Source organism: Macrobrachium rosenbergii, chromosome 36 (genome assembly GCF_040412425.1).
Source record: "Macrobrachium rosenbergii isolate ZJJX-2024 chromosome 36, ASM4041242v1, whole genome shotgun sequence".
Classification (NCBI taxonomy): Eukaryota; Metazoa; Arthropoda; class Malacostraca; order Decapoda; family Palaemonidae; genus Macrobrachium; species Macrobrachium rosenbergii.
Window position 1 is genome coordinate 29237027 of NC_089776.1, and position 13524 is coordinate 29250550.

Below are 13524 nucleotides of genomic sequence, written 5' to 3' on the forward strand. Positions count from 1 at the left end.
TAAATAAAATAAAAACTACTGAGGCTAGAGGGCTGCAATTTGATATGCTTGATGATTGGAGGGTGGATGATCATCACAGCCCTCTAGCCTCAGTTTAAGATCTGAGCGGACAGAAAAAGTGCGGACAGAAAAAAGTGCGGACGGACTGACAAAGCTGGCACAATTGTTTTCTTTTCTTTTACGGAAAACTAAAAATTGAATTTCAGTTTATCTTCTTGTTCTAAGTGCCTGCCATTTTTTGTGTATTTTGTGCATTCCCTTAAAAGATTAATTGCAATTTATATAAAAGCTATTAAGGAATGGGGTTGAAAAAAGATAGGTTAGTAGAATATTTAATTATTCCTATAACAGAAGCCATCCAGCAAAATCTTTCTTTCTGAAGGAGTTTTATGGTTAATTATCCTAACCAAATATTTATAAAACCAGGAAAAATAAAATTTTATCCTATACATCAGTCACATAAACTGAAGCAAACAGTGATGGAGAATATCTCCGTTCTTGTGCAAAAAAAAAAAAAATAAAAATAAATAAATAAATAAATAAATAAAATGCATGAACGTCACAACGCTTGAGGCTGAATTACTACCCATATCATTACACCCAAATCCCTGCATGGCAACGGAAGCGCTTTCCTGAGTCTACAGGATATAACCACATGAACGCAATCAATTCGTGTTCTGGATAGGCCATGATTGCTTTCTCTCTCTCTCTCTCTCTCTCTCTCTCTCTCTCTCTCTATATATATATATATATATATATATACATACTGTATATATGTCTTTCCTGGTGTGATTTCCCCTATATTTTATTTTCGGTTAGTTGACAAAAAAAAAAAAAGGAAAATTTGAAGGTTAGAAAACAAAATTTTCCAGAAGTCTTCTTATCTTTTCAGCAGTGACAGAGTCTAAGGAGAAGAAGAAAAAGCCCATCGCTGACTATATCCACGTGAGGCATAAGAGTACTCCGGAATACAAAACAGGTAACGAACAGTTCCCAGTCAGCTGTCAGATAAAGCACTTATTTAGTAAAGATCATCACCTCCGTGTGAGACCGCTGTCAGGCCCCGTATGTAGATGAAATGTCCTTTGATCACTGCTCGCCGTGAGTCTCATGGCGGAATAATTCCTCTAATTAAGACTACCAGCAGCAATATGGAACCGAATTTACTCAGCACATAGATACTGAGACTGGTGGATGCGGGCTGGAATGAACTCTATTATATTATCCTTTGATTACAGTTAATGAATTTAAATTCCGTCTGACTTTCCGTATATCAAACGTCACTCTCAGAGATGACGTGGACGCTTTGTGAAAGGGGACTTAATTGACACCAAGTGACGTTAACCTCCCGTTAGTATCCTGATTCCTGAAAGGATCAGAATCTGCAACAGTGATCAAATATCGAACCAAATTCGTCGCAGCGTTTATGTCGACGAAATATGAAAATATGACAGGCACTTAGCATATTTCCCCAACAGTCTCCAGCTGCAGTAATCTTATACTTAATAAAAGTATGTTGAAAATTTCATTAAATTTTTCTATTGATAAAAATGGATTAATTACTTTTCTATCGATTTTAACAGCGACTGTTAAAGATCTACGGAGTGAAATGAAAAGGAATATAAAGGTGATGATGACTGCAACATCTTACAACTCAGACAATTTTTAGATGAAAATCAAGTTAGTTGTTCCAAAAAGCTACAGCACTTCATTAACGCATGAGAAAATACCACTAGTGATAAAATTATTTTAAACGCAAATAATAATAATAATAATAATAATAATAATAATAATAATAATAATAATAATCCTTTATTCATAAAGAAATCTTTCGAATATTATTTTCTAGTTTCCCTGAATGGGATAAAGAACAGTTATCCAGGATCTGAGTCTCAAGAGCTCAGTTCGGTCCACGACAGCAATTGATCTGACATTCACGAATCAGAACCTAAAATCTCTCTCCTCTAAAACTGAACATTATTATCGCGGAGAAATTCAGAAATAAGTAATGAGATCTTTGGGAGTTTCTTTTTCGGCAAATGCTGTTGAAGCTGAGCAGCCCTCCCTAATTACCCCACAAAGCCCCGGCGACGTTAAAAATCCCAGCTGCCTGGGAATGCATTTCATTTCAAGAGCAAACTTACCTTCCATTCGAACGAGGTCTGCCACATTGTGGCTTATCATCTCTGGAAGACGTGATTTCTTGTGATTAAGCCACGACTAATTACATATACATTACACATATATATATCCCTTATACTTAAAGTGTTCGTTTTCTCGCACACCACGATAATGTTCAGTTTTATAATATATAAGATTTTAGTGTTCTGATGGGGTGAAATGTCAGAGATCTTTGGTTTCTTTGTCGCAAATACCGAACTGAGCTCTAATTTGAGACTTAAAGACAGCTGTGGATATTTCGGTTCTTAATCCCACTGGAGGACACTGCGAGAATTAATATTCTGGATGATTTCTTTATGAATAAACGATTATTATTATTAGTGTTCGTTTATCGCTCCCCGATAATGTTAGTTTTATTATTATTATTATTAGTGTATTATTATTATTATTGCTGTTGCTGTAGTTATTATTATGGATATTATTAATCATTATTATTATTTCATTATTATTATTATTATTATTATTATTATTATTATTATTATTAATTATTAGATTCAGAACTACTTTCCTGAGACCAACATTCTTATTAAATTTTTAATGCTTGACAACTTACACACACACACACACACACACACACACACACACACACACACACACACACACACACACACACTAATATACACACATATATATATATATATATATATATATATATATATATATATATATATATATATATATATATATATATATATATATATATATATATATATATATATATATATATATATATATATCAGTCATTCTCCAGTCCATATGTTCTAACACTCCTTTCATTCATCCAAAATAACGACCCAGAAATCTTTCTGGAATCTTCTTAAAGTATTACCCCTCTGAAATCTCTCGAGGATTTCATATGTGTAATTCTCTGTCCGAGATGAAGTGGCCGGGCTTCGCTGTGCTCGAAATGATGTAGGCCTACATATATTGCGAAGCCTGGGCTCTTTCTCATTTTTTTTTTTTTGATATCTCATATCAATGCAGACTGATGTCTGTAGATTCCGTTACGTATATTGATGTCTACTCTTTGTTTTGTTTTAGATTTCATTACAAAAGTGGTCTATTCCCAGTTAAATTATGAGATTCTTCAACAGAATGGCTACCCTACTCTGCATATTCAGTGAAAAATATTTTTAGATTTCAGAGTGTCACGTTTCACTGTACAGTATATAGGTCACGTTTATGGGAACGGACATGTCCTAGTCAAAAATACAGTATAAATATTGTCAGAAAAATGGTTTTTTGTATACGTAACGAGAAGGGTAATCCTTGTTCGCTGACAATATGCAAATCCCTCTGCCAGTTTTTTCGAGGGAAAAGTTGTTTTCTGAATTCTTGAATATTCTTCGACAATTCCAGCACTCAGCTACCGCCATATATCATACCATTTCCATTTTATCTTTAGTTATAAAATAATGATTTAAAAGTTTATAATTACCTTGAAAACGTTTAGTTATCATTTTTATATTCGTTGATTTTCCAATTCTTGAGAGGAATAACATAAATAAGAAATATGTTCCTTATATCGTTTTGCCTGCTGACACTATAACCACGTTATTAAAATTTGTAGTATTTTGTTAAACTGTCATTAAACTTGTTCAAAACTGGTATCTTAAGAAAATAATTTGGAAATTAACGTTCTAATCTTCATTTTACATACTGATACATCTACGGCGTTACACGCCATTTCCCATGTGCATACGTAGGTCTTTTCCGGCATCCAATATTCTTCAGTAAATTTCTAATTAATCAGAAATTTATGTTGACAGCAGGAGCACTAAGCAATTATCTAGCATATATGAAAATTCCATCTCTCTCTCTCTCTCTCTCTCTCTCTCTCTCTCTCTCTCTCTCTCTCTCTCTCTCTCTCTCTCTCTCTCTTTACATCTGCTTGGTACATCATATGTAACATTTACGACCAGAATTTGCTAAACAAAACCCTTTTCTTTCATTTATGTATCATATTGATATTTATTTGCCTCTTTACAGGTAATCATCTGAATAAAGAAATGTGTCATCTACATAACTGATCATGCCTATACAAATGATGGAAGGGGCACTTTGTAAGGGGCACTTTGTAAGGGGCACTTTGTAAAAGTCAAGTGTACTTTAGTTTAACCAGACCACTGAGCTGATTAACAGCTCTCCTAGGGCTGGCCCGAAGGATTAGATTCATTTACTTGGCTAAGAACCAACTGGTTACCTAGCAATGGGACCTGCAGCTTATTGTGGAATCCGAACCACATTATAGATAGAAATGAATTTCTATCACCAGAAATCAATTCCTCTTATTCTTCATTGGCCGGTGGGAGATTCGAACGCGGGGGCCAGCAGAGTGCCAACTGATAACGGAACCCACCCGCCCAATGAGGAACTAATCAACTATGACACATTTGAATTCGAAGGGAAGCTTCCTATACTAGGATGATTTTGCCTGAATGAATAGTAGAAGTACCCACATGATGCTTATGCATCCTCAAGTTTGCCGAAGATTCATTTCTGAATATCTCCTTTTTAGAAATTTCCGTCTTGTACTTCGTTTGAGATTTTTAACTGAGAATCATTCAAACATTGTTACAAGAAATATTTTGGACCAAATGAACAAAGGACAATTGGTATATTCTTGCTGCCTTCTCTTCACGATGCTGCATTCAGCAGACTCTAAATTTTCATCGATATTATGAAGGTACAGTAAAGGCATCTTTTGGGTTCAAATAGTTTGTAACTGGTGATTCTCATGAAATGCCTTATTTACTGATGCTACGAGGAAAGGATTATTGGTGAGATACTAAAATAATTGTAGGTGAAAGTTTAGAACATCAATAAAGGAGAGAGAGAGAGAGAGAGAGAGAGAGAGAGAGAGAGAGAGAGAGAGAGAGAGAGAGAGAGAGAGAGAGAGAGAGATACTGCAATGTGTTTCGAAGTAATTGCCAATACATCTTTGATATTTATGCCTGGAAAATATGAGCTTTACTTGTTTGACGCATTTGGTCAGTACTAAACGCATATAACTAAAACAATAAAATAGGGACCCTTTTTACGCTGCACTGGATATATTTGGAGAATTAACTGTTATTCTTATGATTACGCATACACCCATCACGATTTTAAAGACCATCCACGAAAGTGAAAGTTGCCGTTAACCTTAATCCGGGAAAGTATTAAGTAAATATAAGCTACAGCAAGGGAACAAAGAAAAAAAAAGCTTCTTTTACAGTTCATAAGGAAATTTGAAAACTAGGATTAAATAGAGCAATGCAAGTATTTATTGTGGCGCAAGTCGTTGTCAAACTTCTCTCTCTCTCTCTCTCGCCGCCATGCTCTCTTTCTATTAATTCATCTTTGAGGAATCCCATGAATTATTGCAAGTTGTATTTCCTTGCCATTTGGCTCTTGAAAAACAATCTCTCTCCTCCCCAAAGATAATTTGAAAAGGTCTTTCACAAGTACTTGAATTTAGATCACCAGCGGAACTCGTATCCGGACATTATTCCAGAATAATACATCTGTAAACACTTCTGGTTCCCAAGGCAATGCAATTGCCAAGGGACCGAGTTAATTTTAAACCTCACAATCAAACGGGAAATTGCCCGTTTCGTCGAGAATAAAGCCAGGCGCCTGCAATTGCTTCACCAAGGAATGCAAATGATGCCAGTTCGAGTTGTCACAACAGATCACAAGACATATTGGACATACTCCTCTATCCTTTAATTTTGTCGGGGTGATAATGAATAAGAATTATCATGCTATGCTAAATAAACATTAATCTACTCTGAATTCCCGATGAAATTTTTTGACACTATCAGTTATTTTCGGGTATAGTCTCTTTATCATTCAGACTATATTGCAATTTAATTGAAGAGAATAATAAGTATTGCATTACCGAAAGAAACGCTTTGAAAACAATCAAACGCAATCATTAATTCTTAGCAAAAGGATTTATATAGCATAGTAGTGGACGCAGAGGATGAAGGACTTAGAAAGTGTTTCGTTGAGAGCGATTCAAAGGTTTTCACGAAAGATGAACTCTGCATTTGATAATGAAGGGGCAGGTCGGAATTTTCATGTGACTGTGAGACACAACATTCAAGGTGGCTATCACTGAAAAGAATCATTTGTTCAAACTCAACAAACTTAAAAAGCAAAAGCAATGTGCTATGATCACTAACTACCTCGAGTTTGAGACTGTATAAAGTCAAGCGTTTTATCATATAATAAACTGCGCTTACGAAACATTCGTGACATAATATTCAGTCAAAACTGACCTGGTTGGCGGAAATGTAATGCCGCTGCAACACCCATCATAACACCATTTGACTGTTGTGAATAATTGTTTAATTCGATCATTGTATCCACATATCAACAGTCACAACAAAATGACTGTGAGATTTAAAAATATGATTTATGAGGCATCAAATGACACTCTGAACCGACCCAGTATCATTAGTGCTGTTGACTCCGATGCATAAATCAACCTTTGACTATTCAGCCTCCGCGCTCTGCTGTCAAAGGGATTAGTATCGAGCGTAATTACCCAACGGTACCCGGTACACCTAATTTATCATATTACGGTGATCAGTGAAAACAAGGACTTAAAATGTAAATAACATTTACCAGTTACTCATAAAATGGTTATGTAATAATTAATGAAAAAAAGTCCGGTCTTTTAACTTCCATTGTATACTGCATATTTCACAAAGCAGAGAAATATACGTAAAATAGTTATCTAATATATATATATATATATATATATATATATATATATATATATATATATATATATATATATATATATATATATATTGTATTACACACACACACACACACACACACACACACACACATATATATATATATATATATATATATATATATATATATATATATATATATATATATATAATTCTATTATTCATAAGATGAATCCTATTCCCACGGATCAGGCTCACAGAACCCATTGACTTAAAATTCAACCTTTCATTTGAAAGAAGCAACAGAAGGTATTAGTAATTACAGAAAGAAGAGATAAGTTATTAGAAAGGAAGACAAATAAATATATATATATATATATATATATATATATATATATATATATATATACATATATATATATATATATATATATATATACTACAAATTTCTACATATTTTTATGCACCACGTTCATGTAACTGAAAATACAGTTAATTATTTCATATCGGTTCTTACACAAAATTAGGGATTGTATTCATGTGGAAATGGGTTTTCCAGCTTTTACTTGGATTTTTCATAAATGAGATGCTTTTGACCTTGAAATACATGAAATTATCTCGGGAAGTATCATCCTGAACCCACAGGAAAATTCTTCGAAAAGGACAAATGACGGTGAGAAAAATTAACATGTTCTGAAACAGCGTCATTCGGACAAAGTCCAACACTCATTCGGCTTTGGGCCGGACAAAACAGAATGGCTAAACTCGGGCGTATCAAGTAACTGAATGAATTTTTGGTGGAAAATCAGAAATGAGACTTCAGGAAATACTATTATATTTGCTGTATAGCAGCAACAGGCTTGTCTTTTTAAGTTTTGTCAAGTTGCCGGAGTTCAACCAGATGTGAAAACAGGTGGTGAAATAATTGTTCACAATACTATACAACGAAGGAAGCTTAGGAAGTTAAAAAGAACCGAACCTAAAACTTGCCCATATTATTCTTCCTTACTTCACTCACATATAAAAATTAGTTTAGTAAAAAGAAAAAGAGATAACTTTACTAACAAAAATGTTTGCCGCACGCAGTACCAGTATCCTCTGTTTCTCTAGTCAATTTCATTGCTCAAAAACTCACCATCGTGGAAACTTCAAAACAAACAAATACTCGACAATATTTACACTAATAATGTAAATAATGTCGAGTATTTGTTTGTCTGATGCATGACACCGTACACTGAAGCTTAATGATTTTGCTTATCGGAGCGCGAACAGTGAAAAACTACTCAATGGCCTGTGATAGGCTGAAACGCTTTGCTATTTCCCAGTCTGGATTTGAGTTCCGGGTACGCAGAGATCAATATCCGCAAAACAATCGGTGGCCAAAGCGTGGTCATTCCACCGCCGAAACCTCTGTAATTTGCTGATTTAAATTTCTTTTCCGAAGAAAAATGTTGCACTCACGTATTGACAGGTGTCATTTCTGCCAAACCCACTCACAGTGGTTATGAAAACGGCCTTTCCGATTTCATACGTTTAGTCTATTTGCATGTAACCAAATGAAGAGAAATCTTTTATATAACCTAATGCGTCGTCCCTAGTTTACTGAGCACTTTGCCATTCCTTCACCAATTATGTAAACTGCAAAAAAAAAAAAAAAAAAGAGTGCAAGACTGATCTATGTGCTTGGTTTTCCGAGGTCATCACAAAAGTCACTGACCAGTTCGAATTCTGAGTAATTGTCTCTCAAAGGCATTGAAGGAGATGGCTTTTAAATTCCTGCCTTTTATTCTTGATAGGGATTTCATGTCTTTTTACATGCAAGGGGCCACTAATTGGATAGGCTTTTAAGTACCTACTGCCTGACTTTATCTGTAAGAGAGCTATACGCAGTACACTCGTCCACAAACACACACCACGCAGACATACACTTGTATATATATATATATATATATATATATATATATATATATATATATATATATATATATATATATATATATATATATATGCATATATACATACTCATACTGATAATGCAAAATTATCTTAATCGAATAGGACCATCTCATGTTGTAAGCGTAAATGGTCTTAAAGTCCTCCAATCATGGTTCCCATGAAATGTTCTGAAAACGATTTTCTGGTACAATCAACTACCAAGAAGCTTAATTCCTGGAGCAAGAAGGAAAGATTTCCCGAGACGTAATTAATGTTTCATGAGTCCGCTCACGACGGCGTAATTTCGTTAGGGCCAACGTGAAGCTTTTGAGATATTCACATCAAAGTTGAGAAGAAAGGATCACGGTAACTTGAAGAGAGAGAGAGAGAGAGAGAGAGAGAGAGAGAGAGAGAGAGAGAGAGAGAGAGAGAGAGAGAGAATCTAGAATGGAAAGAAAAACGTGCCAGACCCGTATAATTATAATGATGGAAGGCGTATGCATATTTCAGCATATACGTATTCACGCATGAATTATTTTGCTTTTCGACGAAATATATAGTCTATCTCGTTAATCATCAACCCATCAGATGGTCTCAAAAAAAAAAAAAAAAAAAAAAAAAAGCTAATTAGGCCTAAAGAATGCCCTCATCACATACGATTGACAAGAACTTTCATACAACGCATCACCGTTTTTAAATCAGTTCTCCTTACGATATATTACGTCGTAGGTAAGTCTTAACAAAATAATATTCTCCTTTTTCTTTACCACTCCGGTCCATCAGTGCGTTTATTAATTTAATACATTTTACGCAAGACTTGATGATTTAGTACTTACCATTTCTTTTCAATTCCTCTCTTCTTATGCTGCGCAATCAAGAGGAAACTTAACATTTTTCTCTGCCGTTCTTCAGTTCTTGAATTGTCCGTGGCCACTTTGCAAGATGAATTGCTACTTCATTCCCAAGGTCATATTTCCTGCCTGCGGGCCGCGCGTAACTGAATCATTCCACCATACTGAATACTCCACTTCTGAAACCAAACACATCAATTACAGGTGAGAGTTCAGGGTAAATTCACAATAAATATACTGAAACGATTTATTCTATAACACTGAGTAAAACTATAAAGTAGTTTTCTGAAGAGCTCTTGATAATATACTGATGGTTGTTCAGTGACATGCTTTGTTTGGGAGCATAGATGGTCTCTTTTTCTGGGGTTAGGGCAAATGGGCGAATTTAAGCATCAATAAGCAAATTCTTGTTTCAGATGTCATAAAATCTCATGTTCTTAATATAGGTAACTTCATATATATTAATGAAACCCTGTCATCTTTCAATGACTGTGGCAAGAATTTAACAAGTAAAGAATGCGCCGAAGTTTCTTCGGCGCAATCGAGTTTTCTGTACAGCCGCTACAGCATATAAACAAGGCCACCGAAAATAGATCTCTTTCGGTGGTCTCGGTATAATGCTGCATGAGCCGCGACTCGTGAAACTTTAACCACGGACCGGTGGTGGCCTATCCTATATCGTTGCCATAAGCACGATTATGGCTAAATTTCACCTTGAATAGAATAAAAACTACTGAGGCTAGAGGGCTGCAATTTGGTATGTTTGATGACTGGAGGATGGATGATCAACATACCAATTTGCAGCCCTCTAGCCTCGGTAGGTTTGAAGACCTGAGGGCGGACAGAAAAAAGTGCGGACAGAGTAAGGTGCGGACGGACAGACAAAGCCGGCACAATAGTTTTCTTTTACAAAAAACTAAAAAAGAAAACGAATATAAATGAAGAGGATATTTTTTAAGGGAAAAATTACGTCATATTTCAATAAAATATACAGTGTACTTAGGCATTCTAGTTGGATTTGATTAACATAAAGCAGCCACTTTAAAATCGAGCTTAAAATGCCAGATCTTCAACAAGACGAAATCCTTTGTAGGATTCCCAAGGAAATTCAAAGGAGAAAAGATCGAAGTTGAAATCCGGCTGGAAGAGCATCGAAAGTTTCGTTTCCGTTTGGTCTCACATAGATGAAAAAGGAGAATTTACTGACAGGAATTCATGAAGACCGTAAAGACAACTGTCAGGTATATATATATATATATATATATATATATATATATATATATATATATATATATATATATATATATATATATAATATATATATATATATATATATATATATATATATATATATATATATATATATATATATTTATATATATATATATATATATATATATATATATATATATATATATATATATATATATATATATATATATATATGTGTGTGTGTGTGTGTGTGTGTGTGTGTGTGTGTATGTGTGTGATGAAAAGTTCATTGCAGTAGAATTTTGTAATACCTTGGGAAATAGATGTGTTAGGTGCTCATTTCCATAAACACATTATTGCGTTTTTAAAATGCCATGTGAAATAGTTAATCATCAGATTATGAAATAGCACAGGACATCAGCAATGCGAAAAGGGCGTAAATGCCTTATTATACGTTATGCCTTATTTAAAACCATTAACATTTCAGGCCAAAAGTTGTCCCATTTTGTAGATTAAAAGCCCATAAACACACACACACACACACACACACACACACACACATATATATATATATATATATATATATATATATATATATATATATATATATATATATATATATATATATATATATATATATATATATATATATATATATATATATATATATATAATCAAAATTGTCAGACAGATAAATTGTTTTCAGGATTAGGTTAGGCATTATATCACAGAAAAATCATCTTTTTAAGTGGTATACTCGTGCATGCAAGCATGCGGATAGATCAATTGCTGTTCTACCTGATTTTTCTGTTGTTAATATGACAATATCATACGTCTTATAAAATGTTGCTGTAAATTGAAATATGTAACTTACGGAATTTTGTCACAGAAAATATATTGCGATCATTTGCACTTCGACAAAATTTCTGAATGAGATGGACCCAGAAGCGTCTATTGAGAACTCATTCGATTAAATCGGCAACATTCATCTTGTTAATTGGGCCGGTATCAAGACACTTCAAAGGAGACTAATGAACCCATAGAGAAGAATGTAGCTGCAGCTTCCTTCTTGAAAAGCTTCGAATGCTGTTCATGAAAGCATTTTACGCTTCCCCACCAAGATGCAATTCTCATCAACGCGACGTCGAGATAAATCTCTCTGCAAAGAGATAAATGTCTTGAAATTCAGCTTCACTTTTCTGAACGTCTTTAGGCGATTATTCAAGAGGAGGGAGGTATCTCAGCGTTGGCGCTTTAGGAATATAGAATGGAATGGAATAGAGAGTTTATGCCATCGGCCAAGCACTTTGACCTATGAGGTCATTCAGCGCTGAAAAGGAAACTGAGTGTAGGTAGGTTTGAAAGGTGTAACATGAGGAGAATCTCACAGTTGCACTGTGAAATAATTGTTAGGAGAGGGTGGACAGCAAGGTGGAAGAAAGATAATATGAATGTAGGTACAGTAAAAGGAATGAAAGAGGTTGCAGCTAGGGGTCGAAGGACGCTGCAAAGAAACCTTAGTAATGCCTACGGTGCACCCCGTGAGGTGCACTGACGGCCCTACCCCGCTACGGGGTGCGCTTTAGGATATCCGTCAGCATAACAGAAACGACGTCTCAAATAATTTTTCGGAAATGTTTATTATCTTTAATCTTCAGAAGAGCAAATATACCTGAATTTGAATAGCAGTACCGGTTTCTTGTTAGAAGACGAACCGACCAGCGGTCCATGTATACCAATAAATCAAGAACATTTGCTTTGGTTTTCAAAAACAATATAAGGAAAGAAAAAAGTTGAAGCAATCAGTTTGGCCAACATCAATGAATTGTGTCGACCACTAGAGCACTGATAAACTTAGAAACGGTTCATTAATGCAGGAAAATTTGTAAGCTGAACACCATCCTTTTATTACCCGAGGAACAGGACGCAGCGGCGAACAGAAGACGTCGTTGAAGAGGAAATAAAAGGAGGCAGGAGGAAACATCGTAACAGTCGCCTTATAAAGGAAAGCAAGACGACATGAGAAAATCTACAGCAACAAAAACTATGGCAAATATGTCTCTGAATTTCCTCCACAATTGCATAAAAATTCTTGTCTGATGATTTCAGTAAAATGCAGACTCAACAAAATCTAATGGCAAAGGAAAGAACGCAATGACAAGAAATTAATCTGCAAGAGAATCATCAGTATCATAGCTGTGAGTATAAAGAACTAAGAGAGTAAATTTCATTTTGTGAGAAACGCAGTATGAGAGCTAGAGGGTGAAAAGAGAGGAGAAAGGGTCGAAATACATCGTTGTAATTATAAAATGGAAGCGATCCTTACTGTACTTTGCAGAGGCTCAACTTTAATGAGAGAGTCCTTTGGCGTAATTACGTAATTACTTTAAACCTTGCGAAGGTCGGGGCCCTTCATTTTAGCTTATCTAGTCTGGGAAAAATATTCGGAATAAACTCAAAACGTAAAACTTCCTCTTGAACATAAAAAGAGAAAGAAAAAAAATCGTCAAAATAAATCACAGTGAATATAAAGGCCTGACTGATATGATGACCTCAATATATTAATGCATATTTTAGCTAAATATGAATAATGTTTGAGGAGAAAATAAGTTTTATAAAAAAAGAAAGATACAAGAAAATATGATAAATGACTA

General features: G+C 34.7%; 1 long non-coding RNA gene across 1 annotated transcript in view; it reads right to left on the bottom strand.

The window, feature by feature from the left end:
* LOC136856525 (uncharacterized) overlaps nt 1-9665 on the bottom strand; it is a 54534-nt gene extending 44869 nt beyond the window's left edge. The window contains exon 1 of the long non-coding RNA XR_010858381.1: nt 9644-9665. This is a non-coding gene — a long non-coding RNA (uncharacterized lncRNA). The remainder of the gene's footprint in view (nt 1-9643) is intronic.
* Nucleotides 9666-13524: the final 3859 nt, after the last annotated feature.